The sequence below is a fragment of the Colius striatus genome, chromosome Z (genome assembly GCF_028858725.1).
Source record: "Colius striatus isolate bColStr4 chromosome Z, bColStr4.1.hap1, whole genome shotgun sequence".
Classification (NCBI taxonomy): Eukaryota; Metazoa; Chordata; class Aves; order Coliiformes; family Coliidae; genus Colius; species Colius striatus.
The window spans coordinates 34791400-34803951 of record NC_084790.1 but is presented as its reverse complement, the minus strand read 5'-3'; the positions used below and the strand labels follow the sequence as shown (position 1 = coordinate 34803951).

At 41.8% G+C, this 12552-nt stretch overlaps 1 protein-coding gene across 4 annotated transcripts in view; it reads left to right on the top strand.

The window, feature by feature from the left end:
- Nucleotides 1-12552, top strand: part of NRG1 (neuregulin 1) — a 177632-nt gene that overhangs the window by 65073 nt on the left and 100007 nt on the right. The window lies entirely within an intron of this gene.

Genomic DNA, 12552 nt, shown 5'->3' with positions numbered 1-12552 from the left:
GGGAGACAGGCATACAGCCAGCATGTTGGAGGGGACTAAAATGGAGCAGGGGAAGTTGTCTTCAGCCCTACCCATCTCCTAGATCCTCAATACTTACTAAGATACAAGGAGGAAACACCCCAAAAGACAAGCCAGGTGGGGAGCATTAAACCACCACCGACTAAATGCACCTGCGCTTTGTCTGGGAAGAGATAGTGTTATGATGTCTTTCCTCTGTCCACAAAGTCTTATAAAATGCTTCAGTGACATTTGTCTCTCTAGTGTAGAATACGTTTCATCATTTTTGGCAAAGCTGGAGACTTACTCCACCAAGAGGAACTTGCTCTCTCTAAAACAGACTGCAGTGTCAGCTTTGAAAATATTCTCTCAGGACTGAAAGAAAACTCACAAGGGGAAGAAAAAGGGTAGCCATGGCAGTTTATCTTAAAATAAGCCCAAAAGCTGCTATTAATATCTTGAGTGAATTCTGCCATGGTAAAAGGATCTGAGGAGTAGTCATGGTTCATCCAGCAGCCTCTAGAGTTAATAATGGAGGAGAGCCTTGAGTCGTGAGCAGATGCAGGTCTGAGAAGAGGACCATGGCCTCAGGCCACCTGGTGGAGTGTGCCTGTGGAACAAATGAGGCTCATTTTAAGTGCCTAGGCACCTTTTTTTAAATCTGGCTTTTTTTTTTCTTTCTCATAAAGGAAATGCAGTGGCTGCACATGCCTTATTAAAAGATTACTTGTTTGGCTGGTGGCCATGGAGGAATAATTCCCCTTATTGCACAATAAATCAAGTTACTGCCATTTTGAACACTCTAGCTGAATTTCTCATCAGTCCATGAAAGAGTTAACTCTAGCACTGTCATGTTACCACAGCATTAAATAGCAGCAAATTGAGGGAACATAAATTTTATCCTCTCTTGTAGCATAAATTTGGAGCATAGGCAAAATCATTACAAAACTATGCACATTCTGTAAAAATGTATTTGGAAAACACATGAGTAAACTGTGGACTAGTGAAGTGCAAATGAAATATGTGCAGGAAAGCAGGGTGATGTCTTTGGAATTTGTAGGCAATTCAAATACTTTTTAAAAAATGAAATAAAACTTCTTAAAATATTAAGCATTATTTTTAAATTTTGATTAACACAATTTTTCTTATGTGCAATAAGAATTGGTTTATCCAGGGCTGGGAGTGGGCATTGATTTAATTTGAAGTGGTGGGTTCCTTCTCAGAAAGGGTGTTTTTTTTGTTGCTTTAGCAATTGAAAGCCTTTCTTTCTAAATGGGATTAGCCCTAATAATTGCCAAAGGATTTCTGTGTGTCATCTGAGTACAGTTCCCCACAGCAGTATTAAAAACCTGTCTGCAGTAAGGAAGTGGTAAATGGCTGTGGGTAGCTGAGAGGGTTAACTATTGTCACTCAAGCCAGAGAAGTCGTCTTTAAAGGCAGGACCGAAGTGGTTTTTACTCTAGTCCCCATCATGCCTGATGGCAATAAGAAACAGTAGCTCCTTGTCAGCAAGAAGCTACTACAGAGCGCTTACAGTCAGCAGGGTGAAGTGAGGGGACACAACCTGAATGGTAGGTGTTGTGACAATCCTCCTGCAGTTCCTATTCAGTAACATACAAGTGCTCTCAGACAGTGAAACTTTAACACTGCATGTGCCAAATTTCATGCTAGCCCTTTGGTTCTAGCTGCAGATCAGGATTCTCCGCTCTTGCCTATTAGGAAGCAAGTTTGCGTGCATTTCTTTGGTGGATTCCTGAAAACCATGAGACATGTCAATGGTCTATGAGAGAAGCTTCTGACTGTTCAGCTTTAGGACAGCTCCTTGCTGCTTTTTACAATTTTTTACATTTTAGGCTCTCCCTCAAGAAGATACAAATTTTGTACCAAAAAAAAAAATGGAATCCCACTTGTTGGGGAAGTGGGAAAAAAACCCCTCAGATTGAGATTGCAGAAAGGCATCCTGCTGGAGTAGCAGGTCTGGATTAATTTCTATGACTTTAATCCATGTATCTAATCTGTAACTTTATTACTGCTCGAGTCACACCATAATTTCGGCTGTTCTAAGCCTTCCTTTCAGGGGTTCTGGCTGTATATCTGTATCTGTATGCAGTGTAATACATTGTCCAGGAAAACTGGAAAATGAAATCTGAAAGGCATTTCTTCAGCATGTGTTTGCAGATACCAGTTTGACAGATACATGTTTGTAATGATACATCATTGTTTGACATGCCAGGAAATGAGCACTTCTGGCCTGACTTTTCTGATATTCCTTGAAATCACAGGACATGTGTGGAGATTTTTTTCCAGCTCACTGTGAACACTGTGTTGTTTCAATGGGAACATGGATTGTTAAAGACCTTTATTTGGGGTGCTTTGTTTCATGCTACCATCTGCACCTGTTTCCTCTCTGTCCATCCTCTGAAGAATTCTGAGTTGCATAATTGCATTTGAACATGATCACATTCATGGATCAAAGAAAATGCACAACCTTACTGCTGCAAATTAATTGTTCCTGGAATAATTCCTACAGTTTTTCCACAGTTGCCTGTCTCAGTAACAGATTCTGAGCCATCATTTCTCCCAGCTTCTGTGCTTTTCCAAATACCAGGTGTTATTTATCTACTTCAGTTGGCACTCTTGGAAACTCTCTCATTACCTAATAAGAGTACCAGCAAGCTGACTGTTGCCAGTAGCTACAACTTACCTCTACACTGGCAAGCAGTAAACCTGAACTTCCTGTCTGCTATGGCCATATTAATAATGCATTCATTTTCCTGTAATTACATACAGGCACAGAGAGTATACTTTTTTTTAAGAAGAGGAGGAAAGGAGATGGAAGTGGAGAGTGGAAGATGATGGAAACAGCTACAACTAATTATTAATGCTGACTAGACCTCAGCTGCATAGTTTTTTTTAATTAGCCACTGATGGGATAATACTAGCACTTTTTAAGCAGGCTAGTTTGGGAGGGGAAGCATATTGTCTGCTCACATCTGCACTGGGTAGTGTTAGTGGCACATACTTAGCAATGCAAGCTGAAACTTTTTCCTTTTTTCATTTCTCAGTTCACTTGGTTAAATTTTAGTCATTTATTGTCCTCCAAGACAGCCTCCAAAAGTGATTTCTGTGTAGCTGAGCAAGGCTGCTTTCCTGATGAAACCATAAACTGTTGCCTAATTAAGGAAAAGAATGTAATACACTGAATTAATGTTTTTTTTCAAGTGTTACTTACAAGGCCTCCAGAGAATCATTTCAAATGGATCAATGATGCAGGGGCACCATCTTCACTCTTTGGGGCCAAAGGAGTTAAAAATTCAAGACAATTTGCCTTTTCCTAAACTAAGGAAGCTGAGTTTCAGGTTTCTGAAATAAGGAGAAACAATGTTATGCCCATGAGTATGTATGTCAGCCTAGTCCATCCCATGGAGCCTGGGCTTTGCCTTGTGGAGCTTGTGCCTTTAGAATCAGATCTATTTTGGTCACATCCTTGTTTTCTCCTCTAGCATGTGCAAAGTTGTTAAAATACAACTCCTTTATTGAAAACCCTGAAGGAAGGGCATAGGATTTAGCGTGAAATTAGAAATACAGAGAGAATTTGTTGCCCTGTGGCAGCTTTTAATTGGAGTTAAGCAGCAGCTAAACAGTATGCAGGGAACTTTTGAGCAGAAGCAAGGCATCCCTCAAGTGAAAGCAGGTATTAGATCATCACGATTGCTGTGTCTGAGCAGGCTGAACTCTTGCCCGCACCAGCAAGAAATTTGGCCCCATCTTTCCAGCAGTCAATGTCTGAAGGAATAATAGACTTTCATAGGGTCTGGCTTCAAACTATGGCCGCACTTCAAAAGGAACTTAGGGATATAATTCACCTTATCCATGTATGTATAAGACAAGGTTGCTAAGCGCCTCTTTCTCCTTCTTGCAGCCTGTAGGAGCTTGTTTCCTTTCCTCACCACCATCATGGCCACCCTTCCCACCACAGGTGTAGCATACCTACAGTACTGTACATGAAGACAGCTATATTTGATTTTACATTGTCTTTGAGTGGTCATTTCAATGAGTTTGTCTAGCAACACAAGATGCAAGGTGACTTCAGCCCTGCTTGTGCGACCTACTCTTTCAAACACTTTTCAGAGTAAATGCGTATATTCCTTAGGCACCCTCAAGAAGAAGGAAGAAGACAGTCTGTCCACTCCACCTGCTTTTTGTAGTCCAGTTGCCACTCCACTGTGCTAAATCATAGGCAGACATAAGACATCCTAGTGGACATGACCTGCAGTTTGTATGCAGGAAATGCTGCAGGAATAATGTATCCATCAGATAAAATGGTGATCACTGTGAACTCATTCCAACACCTATGTATGAGCACATGAACACTCCATCACATACTGTTATTGTCAGTAGTGGGGATTACAAATATCTAGGTTCTGTAGAAAAGGCTCCACTTACCCACATTCCTCTGTCCTGTTGTGAGCTTCAAAGACCTGTTTTTTGCTCTGTCCCTGCTCCATTTCTAGGTTGTCTAATGTCTTTGTAGAAGCAAGTACTTCCAAAGCTTCTCTGCTGCACTTGCACCATCCAGCAGCAATGACCAGTGTTGCCATGTGCTGTGCATGCCCATGTGTTAAACACAAACAAGCTGTGATGAATTCATTTTACCTTAGTGTAAGGGTCTGCTTGGTGTCTGGAGTGGCACAGAGTCTGCAGCAATGAAATGAGTGTACAGCAAATAGGTTTATTTAAAGTTCCACATTTTCCTCTTTGATGTTTCCCGCTCTTGCTCTTGACAAGACTCGATGCAGGAACACTGAAGTCCTGTGTATGAGAAGGGTTAACTACCTTATTTCAATTCAAATTTTGGTTTCTGAAAGGTGAGAGTTTTGCTTTTGTGCCAGACCATATCCAGCACAAAGAAAGCCTGGGTGCAGGCATGAGAAAGATGTGACAAGATATCTTAAAACACAGGCTGGGTTGGCATTCAAAACATAGCTATGTAATGAAACCATATTTTATTAGACTGCTGAAAACTCATGACTAAACATAAAATCTCCTCTGTCATATCTATTTGAATTCTTCTTAATTATTTGCTGGAAATTGACAAAGTTTTCCAGCCAGTACCAAAGTGATTCATGCCTTCTATGGCTTTCTGAATGCACTAGGAAATAATATTAAATATTAAATGTCCTCGATGATGCTAGCATTCTGAGCATGATGAGAGCTGTCACTTTTGCTGTTGTTGGGATTTCTGCATTTATAAATACTGTGTTTCGTATGTTTTAAACAGCGAACATCTCAGTTCTGCTAGCTTGAGTATAATCAGACTGCCTATAGACGTGACTAGACCTGAACCAACTAGTGTAATTTAATGAATATCTTGATTTCAGGTAAGGTAGATTAAATTCATTATTTGGAAGTATTTGCAGGAAGCTGCTAAGCAAACCAGCTTTTGAAATGAAACCATAACATTTTCTGCATGCAGAATTCTGAGGCTTGCAGATTCTGAAGGCGTAACTTTACTGCAAAACATACTTTACAAATCTAAAAGAGTACTATGCCAGTGTCCTATCATTAATATTATTTATTTAATGATATAGAAAATTTTTGATGCAGTAGGCTGGCTCCATGTCTTAGGCTTCTTTCTTTTTGTTTTTCTAATAGCAAAACAATTGAATACGCACAGACTAGAGAGCTACTCTGTGAAAAAGTCCATGTGCAGTTGAAATTTTCAAAACAGCTAAAGTGAAGTTTGTTGGCCTCAAGTTTTAAACAGCAGCAGTTGTGAATATGTGCAGGTCCAAAAATAATTCTGTCTTTACAAAAATAATGAAAGCTGTTGTAAGCAGAGACTTTTTAGAATAACAGGTACATTGTTGGGACCTTCTAGGAGATTCTGCTTAATTTAAGCCTAGATTCAGGAAGAGCCTTGTATCATTGTTTCACTGTGCAAAAGTCTTCGTTGAGAAGATAAGGTCAAGGAACTTTCCTCTGGAGCGTGGTCCTGGCCCCATATATAGGCCTCCCTCTATATATGTTTATGAGGCCAGGCTTGGAATTATTGGTAAACTTACCCATTCCAAAAAAAACCCCAATCTTAAAATAAATTCCTTTTTAAGTGAGAAAATCTGATCCAGTTGAGAGCCTGGCCTCATGAACAATGTGACTGAATTAGTGCAGGTGACAGATCAGAGGAAGCAAAAAGAAAGGAGAGATAGGGAAAAGTACTATATTGCTGCCAAACTGTTCATCATGCAACCATGACACTACGCTCTAAAGTACCTTTTCAGTTCCTGAATTAGGCTCTGATTCAAAAAGGCACTTAGATACATGTTGTAGCCTATGTCTAACAAGGAAGGCATTTCACCACTTGTTTAACTCCATGCAGGTTTAAGTACTTTATTAACCAGGGATCAATGAGGGAGGGAAAAGTCCTTGATTTAGGACTTTCAGGACCTTTATTCAAATTATCAGTGTCCAATGACTCTCACAGTATTGGCAGCACTTTAGATATTAAGGCTCGTCAGCACAAAATCCTGCATGGCCATGCCTGGGCAAAGTAGCACTACTATTGCTGTCCCTTTGAACACCTGTGAGGAATTTCTTCCATCTCAGTAAAGTGGCTGAAATGCAAGTGCACAGACACATTTGGGCAATGAGGTGGATGGGACTTACTGAGTGAGCCTGGGACCTATGACTGCAGTGCTGCCCCAACTCCCTGTCACACCATGAAAATAAATAATTGTAGCCCCCCAGCAGGTCTGCTGGAAACTCCAATGACAGAGAAAAGGTGGTGCCAGATCTGAAAAATAAAAACCATAGTCAAACAAAAAAGCCTAGAAAACTGCACATGATCTTTCTTCTGCTCCTTCTGCCCTTAAGCAGAAGAGCCTATCTGAGCACATTACACATCTTTGCATCTCTAAAATGCTCTTCTACCACACGGCAGAGTTAAATATCATTAGCCTTAACAGTGGCAGGGTTCATTCCAGTTTTGTGACTGAGTAGAGGATGGGGAAATGTACCAATGAAAACTCCTGACATTCATGGTTTGTTGTTGGAGTTTTGTGTCTTGTGTAGTGTGGATGAAAAAACTCAGTGTCTCACATTTCACTTGGAGATTAAAAGACTCAGAGAACCTTTTGGTTCTCCTGAAATAACAGCCCATTTTGTGGCAGTTTTATTTCAATTACTGGCTGTAGCTATTTAAAGTGCAAACATCTCTTGAAACAGTCATTGTAGTTAATTTGGTTTTTCAAAGCACGGTTTCTGCAAGTCGCAGCTATTGGATTGTTCCTCTTGGTGTAAATGCCTGGTGTGAATGCACAAATGTGATGTAATTGCAGAAAACTCTGCCACAGAGGCAACATGGGCTCCCCCAACCATTTTTCCCAAGCACTGAAGTTTGTATTTTGTGCTCCACACATTTCCAATAAATGTACCAGTCTGAGGACTTGCATCTGACACACCTATGTGGGCACTGCAATAATTCCAGTATCATTGGTTTTCCTTGAGAGTATGGAGATGGTCTGGATATAGAATCTTCATGTCCCTCTCTGCTGTGTTGTCAGAGGGTATGAGGTCTTCTGACAACAGCCCTGTTATACTGAATGAATCACGCACAATAATGATTCTGCTGACATTGATATAGCTACCCTTATGTTTAAGGCTGAATATGTGTTTAATGGTTAATATTTTTACTGCTCATGTTTTCTTGCAAATGGCCAGAGGGTTTAAAAAATATAAAGGGGACAAAGGTGATGGGAATGGCTAGAGACATATGAATAGCAATAGCACATGTATCCTGTTTGCTTTCCTTCAAGTGAAAAATAGTATGTGTGTGTGTGAGGGAAAGCCTGTCCCATTTTAACTTTTGCAGTTTTAATGGCAGGACCACTGCAGCAGCAAAACAAAGTGTTCCCCTTGTGCCATTTCAGCTGAGAGATCAGGTTTGTAGAGAAAGGATTCAAAGGGAGAGAGTGCTGGCTTCAGTCCAAGAGAGATGGATTAAGATGGAGTGGTTAGTGAAGCACTGAAAGGAGGAATAAACAAATTGTTTGCACCATGTGTGTCAGCCTGCTATTCCCACACTATAAGTGCTGGCAGTGATGCTGCTTATTGGGCCTGCTCACTTGCTTTGGGTCAGACCTCCATCTTTAAATAGTGCACTTATTTAATTTGAAGAAAGTGCCTGCAATCAATAAAAAGAGATCCTTTTATCTTCCTCATCAATCTCCTGTTAATGAAGATGCACTTTTTTTTTCTTTTTAGTTTCTTGGTTACAATTCTTTTAATTTCTCAATGTAAGGAAAAGAAAAGGGAGTGCAAACACATGATACAGCAGCTGATGCTGCATATCGCTTCTTCCTTCTTTCTGAAAAATTGGTGTGTTCTTAAAGGAAAGAAGTGGTCTGGAAGGACATCACTTGAGATGTACCGATACAAGGTCCTCAGAGCATCCTTTCTTAAGCTGCAACTCAGCAGAACCATAAATTACTTTATGAAAGCATACTTCACTTTCCTAATGTCCCCATAGTTGCAAGAAAGTAGACAATTCTTAAAGAATCTTTTTGTGGACTATTAGGATCATATTTAAATCCTAGTAGTCCCATTCCTGGGGCTTTAGTTAAAATCCAAGTATAAAAAGGACATTTTAAGTCCAGTGGCTTCCATGAGAATGACTTACCAAGCCTACTTTCCAAAACTTTTAGCAGGTTTGGGTCTGATTATGGTAAGACTGAAGGGTCAGCTGAGTTCAGTGGTACTTGCTGCTCTAATTTCTAAGATATTGCTAGCTATGATCATGTGTCTATCTAAGCTTCATCTTTGTGGCTGGCCAGAAAGAATGGTCCTCTGCACATTGGTAATATGAAATTAGCCTCTTTTTAGGACCCATAAAACTGGAGGCATGTATACCTCCTCGTCACTGGAAGGAAGTTAATGCTAACTATGGCTTTGCACCTCCGAGTCTTTCGAGAGTGGAACTTAGAAAAATAACACTTTATTTGTTGCAAAAACACTCCACAAAATAAAACTGCAGTTTTGCAAACCTCTGAGTTTCAGGCTGTCACTTACATATGGCAAGAGTCCAAATCTCAGTCACAGATTAGCTTTATTGGTGTAGAATCACGCTACTTTTTCCTCTAAGCCACATAATAATCAGAAATAAATCTTTGGACAAGGAACCTAACCTAATTACAAGAATAAAGTAATTTCCTTCCTTATCCTTCTGTATTACTCAGCAATGGCCTACCCTAGTAAAACTTTTGTTACTTCCAAGGTCATGATGCCTCTTGTTTTCTTCCAGGGTCTCACTTCCTATTAACCAATTGCTGGCTCTTTTCCAAGGTGCTCATCTCCTCCAGCCTGAGCCATAACCCATGTTTAAGCACAGCATGCCAGTGCTAGTGTGTCGCTACTGCATTATGGAAATGTGAAAGGCTCAAAACTGCAGCTGCAAGAAAGCTTTTCTGGATGGCTTGTGGGGGAAGGGTAGCAGAAAGGATTCCTAAAAGCAGCAAACTGTATCCTCTATTTACAGTTGTATAGTCAGACCTGAGATAATAGGCCATAAGCCTTTAATCTCAGCCTCATGAGCTGGCACAAAAGGCAGCACACTCCCTTACGGACCCAGATGCAGTAAAGAATGTGGGATTGCATTTTTGTCCAAAAGGTCCCAAGAGAAGCCAGTTCCTGCTGTACTGGGTTGCAGCATGGCAGGCACGCTGTATGCTGGCCCTGGCTTTGGGCACCTGTGGAGCAGGGATAGGGAAGCAGCCTGGCTGATGATTCGGCATCGCCTTTCACATTGTTGGCCGCTAATAACCGGAGCCGCCAGGCATTTGGGAAGGCAGGGTACAGCCCTACTTCTCTTGCCATCAGCCCCAGCAGCCCGCAGCTCCGCAGAGCTGGGAGGGAGAGTGAGGCAGTTCCGCAGGCTTCCCTGAGGAAGGGCACGTCGGGAGGAGGAGGCGGGGGAGGAGGCGTGAGCAGAGCTGGCTGTGCGACGCTGAAGCTGGCAGCCTGCGCGCCAGGTCTGGAGGTGCCGCGGGGGTAGAGACCTGCAGTAGCGGAGGGTACTGCAGCCTGGAAGGGAGCCAGGCCCCACGGAGATGCTGCGGCCGCGGAGGCGGCGGGAGGGGCTAGAGGTGGTTGACAGCCGGGAGGAGATGCTGCAGGCAGGCTGGGCCCTCGCCAGTGGAGCAGGGTTCGGAAACGCAAGGAGGGTAGCAGGAGCTGCTTCGTTTCCGTTCGACCAGGAGGGCTCGGGCAGGCAGGCAGAGACCCTTGTGGCAGAGCCCCTCCCCGGTCCCGCCGGGCTTCCAGCCCTTCCGGCAGCAAGTCGAACAGCAGGGCTCTGAAAAATGTGCCTACCGGACTTCTGAGAGAAGGGCCTCTGAGTTTCACAGATGACTGTGCATGCAGTGGTGTCAGCCCGTGGTCTGAACTGGTAGTAATCCATGCCTTCGTCCAGCTGCATGGCATTGTGTTTCTTTACTTGAACTTCATGGTGACCCGTGTAACAAAGGTGCAAGATCTCCATGTGCATTTTGGTTCGCTTCAGCATGAAAAAAAATATGAGCAAAGCAGAAGCATAATTTAAAGGAGAGCAGTTAAATGTGGGTAGACTGGAGAGCAGTGAAGGTTACAGACAAAGATTGAACACTGGTAGTTTGCTTGGAAGGGACGATGTGGACAGGGCAGTGGATTAAACACAAGCTTGGAGCATCAGCAGGGGAAATTGTCTTATTGGAAATAGGAAGGTTGAAAAATTAGACATGGATAAAGACAAGGCTTCTTTAAAAAAAAAAAAAAAGTGTTAGGCTCTCATGCTGTAGAATCTCATCTGTGCAATGAGGAGAATACGCCCATTCAGTTCTTGTCTCGCATTCTGCTTTGAAGAGTGATATTTCAGCATCATACCTGAGGAGCAACTTTTGTTTCCAAAAGTACGTCTACTTCTCCCACGTTTATCAGTTAATCTAATAAAAGATACATCCTCTCCCTAGAAAACTTGCCTACTTTCACCCACAGACCAGCACAGCTATCATGGCAATGCTGCTGTGATGTTACCCGTTCAAAATTATCTATGTAGTTACTATTGTTTGAAAGAGATTTTGTGATACTTAAAGAGACTGCACTCATGCAGAATATTACCAGCTAAGGAGCACACATGCTTTGTAAGAGGACGAGCAATGTACATAAATATGCAATGTAAGCTGTTCACTCTGTCTCAGGTTACTGATCACATCATTAACCTGAGGACCAGAGACTTCAGCAGTAATGTAGACTAGATTGTATAATGATTTATCTTTATACGTTCTTCCAGAGTGTTATCACTGACTGTGCTTTAAGGTAAATTTTCCAGGCACTTGAATGTAGTGTAGTAGCGTCATGATTACTTCAGTTGGCTACTACAGCCTCACAGAAAGCTTTGTGATCAGACATCCATCATTTAGTCCTTGACAAGAGAGTCTGTGAAAACACTGCGATTCATTGAGATTTTTGATAAACCTTTTTTATGTGAATGTTGCTAATGTTCCCATGGAAGTTAAAGGTGGAGGAAGGAAGAGAGCTGGAAGCAGAGAGAGGAGATGGATAGAGATAGATGTCTCCTTTTTTTTTGTCACTAGTGAAAATATATAACTACAAAGGAAACTGCCTCTTGGATGCTCAACTAAGGCAACCACAAAAATGAGTTCCAGGCAATTTATAGCACTTTATCCTTTTTTTCTTTATGCATCCTGCAGCAATTTATACTGTGGAGAAAGGGGGATTCATGCTGCCAGATCTTCAATGCAAATGTTTTCACAAAGTCCAAGGAACAGGAAATTGTGTTAAAAGCCTTTCTCCTTTTATATATGTGTCTGTATTCTTACATAGGTGCACTTTTCTGTGGGAGACAAGATAAACTGGGAATAGATCTGATTCTAATCTTACTTTCATGAACTGGAAAATAGACCATTGATCTACCCTTGTGTTACACTGCATTGGTGGAAATGGGAGTTAGTGCTAGGTATTGACAGAGATGAGGGCTGACGGGACAACTTAATTCTTAAGTGGAACAAAGTGCAGTCATATTATTTTATGCCTTTTAATTTTTTCTTTTTTAATATAAGAGGGAGTGAGGATGAGCAGCATGCAGGCTCTTGAAAAGTGTGATCTGGAGCTGGCTTCAGTGTGAAATCTTTGCTTTTCAATTTTGGAAGGTTTTGGAAGGAAAATTGGAAAATGTTTTTTAAAGAAAATACTTGTGCAAATGTCTTTGTAATAACTTAAAATTTGTCAGAGACTGGGATGCTTTTGGGTTTGTTTTTCTTTCTCTCTGCATGACTAAATATGCATCTCAGTGCTATTCCTAGCAAACAAAACTTGTTCAGGGGCTTGGAGAGAAAAGCTCTCTCTAGGTGTCAGGCAGGGAGAAACTGCTGCTGGAAAGCAGTCTTTCTCCTGGGAGAGATCCGGTATCAGCCCGAGCGAGCGTAGTCCAGCCTGAGGAGCTCCTACTGACACTCGGCCCGGCCGGAGGACCCTCCGTGACATCCATGACTGCCGCCTCTGGCC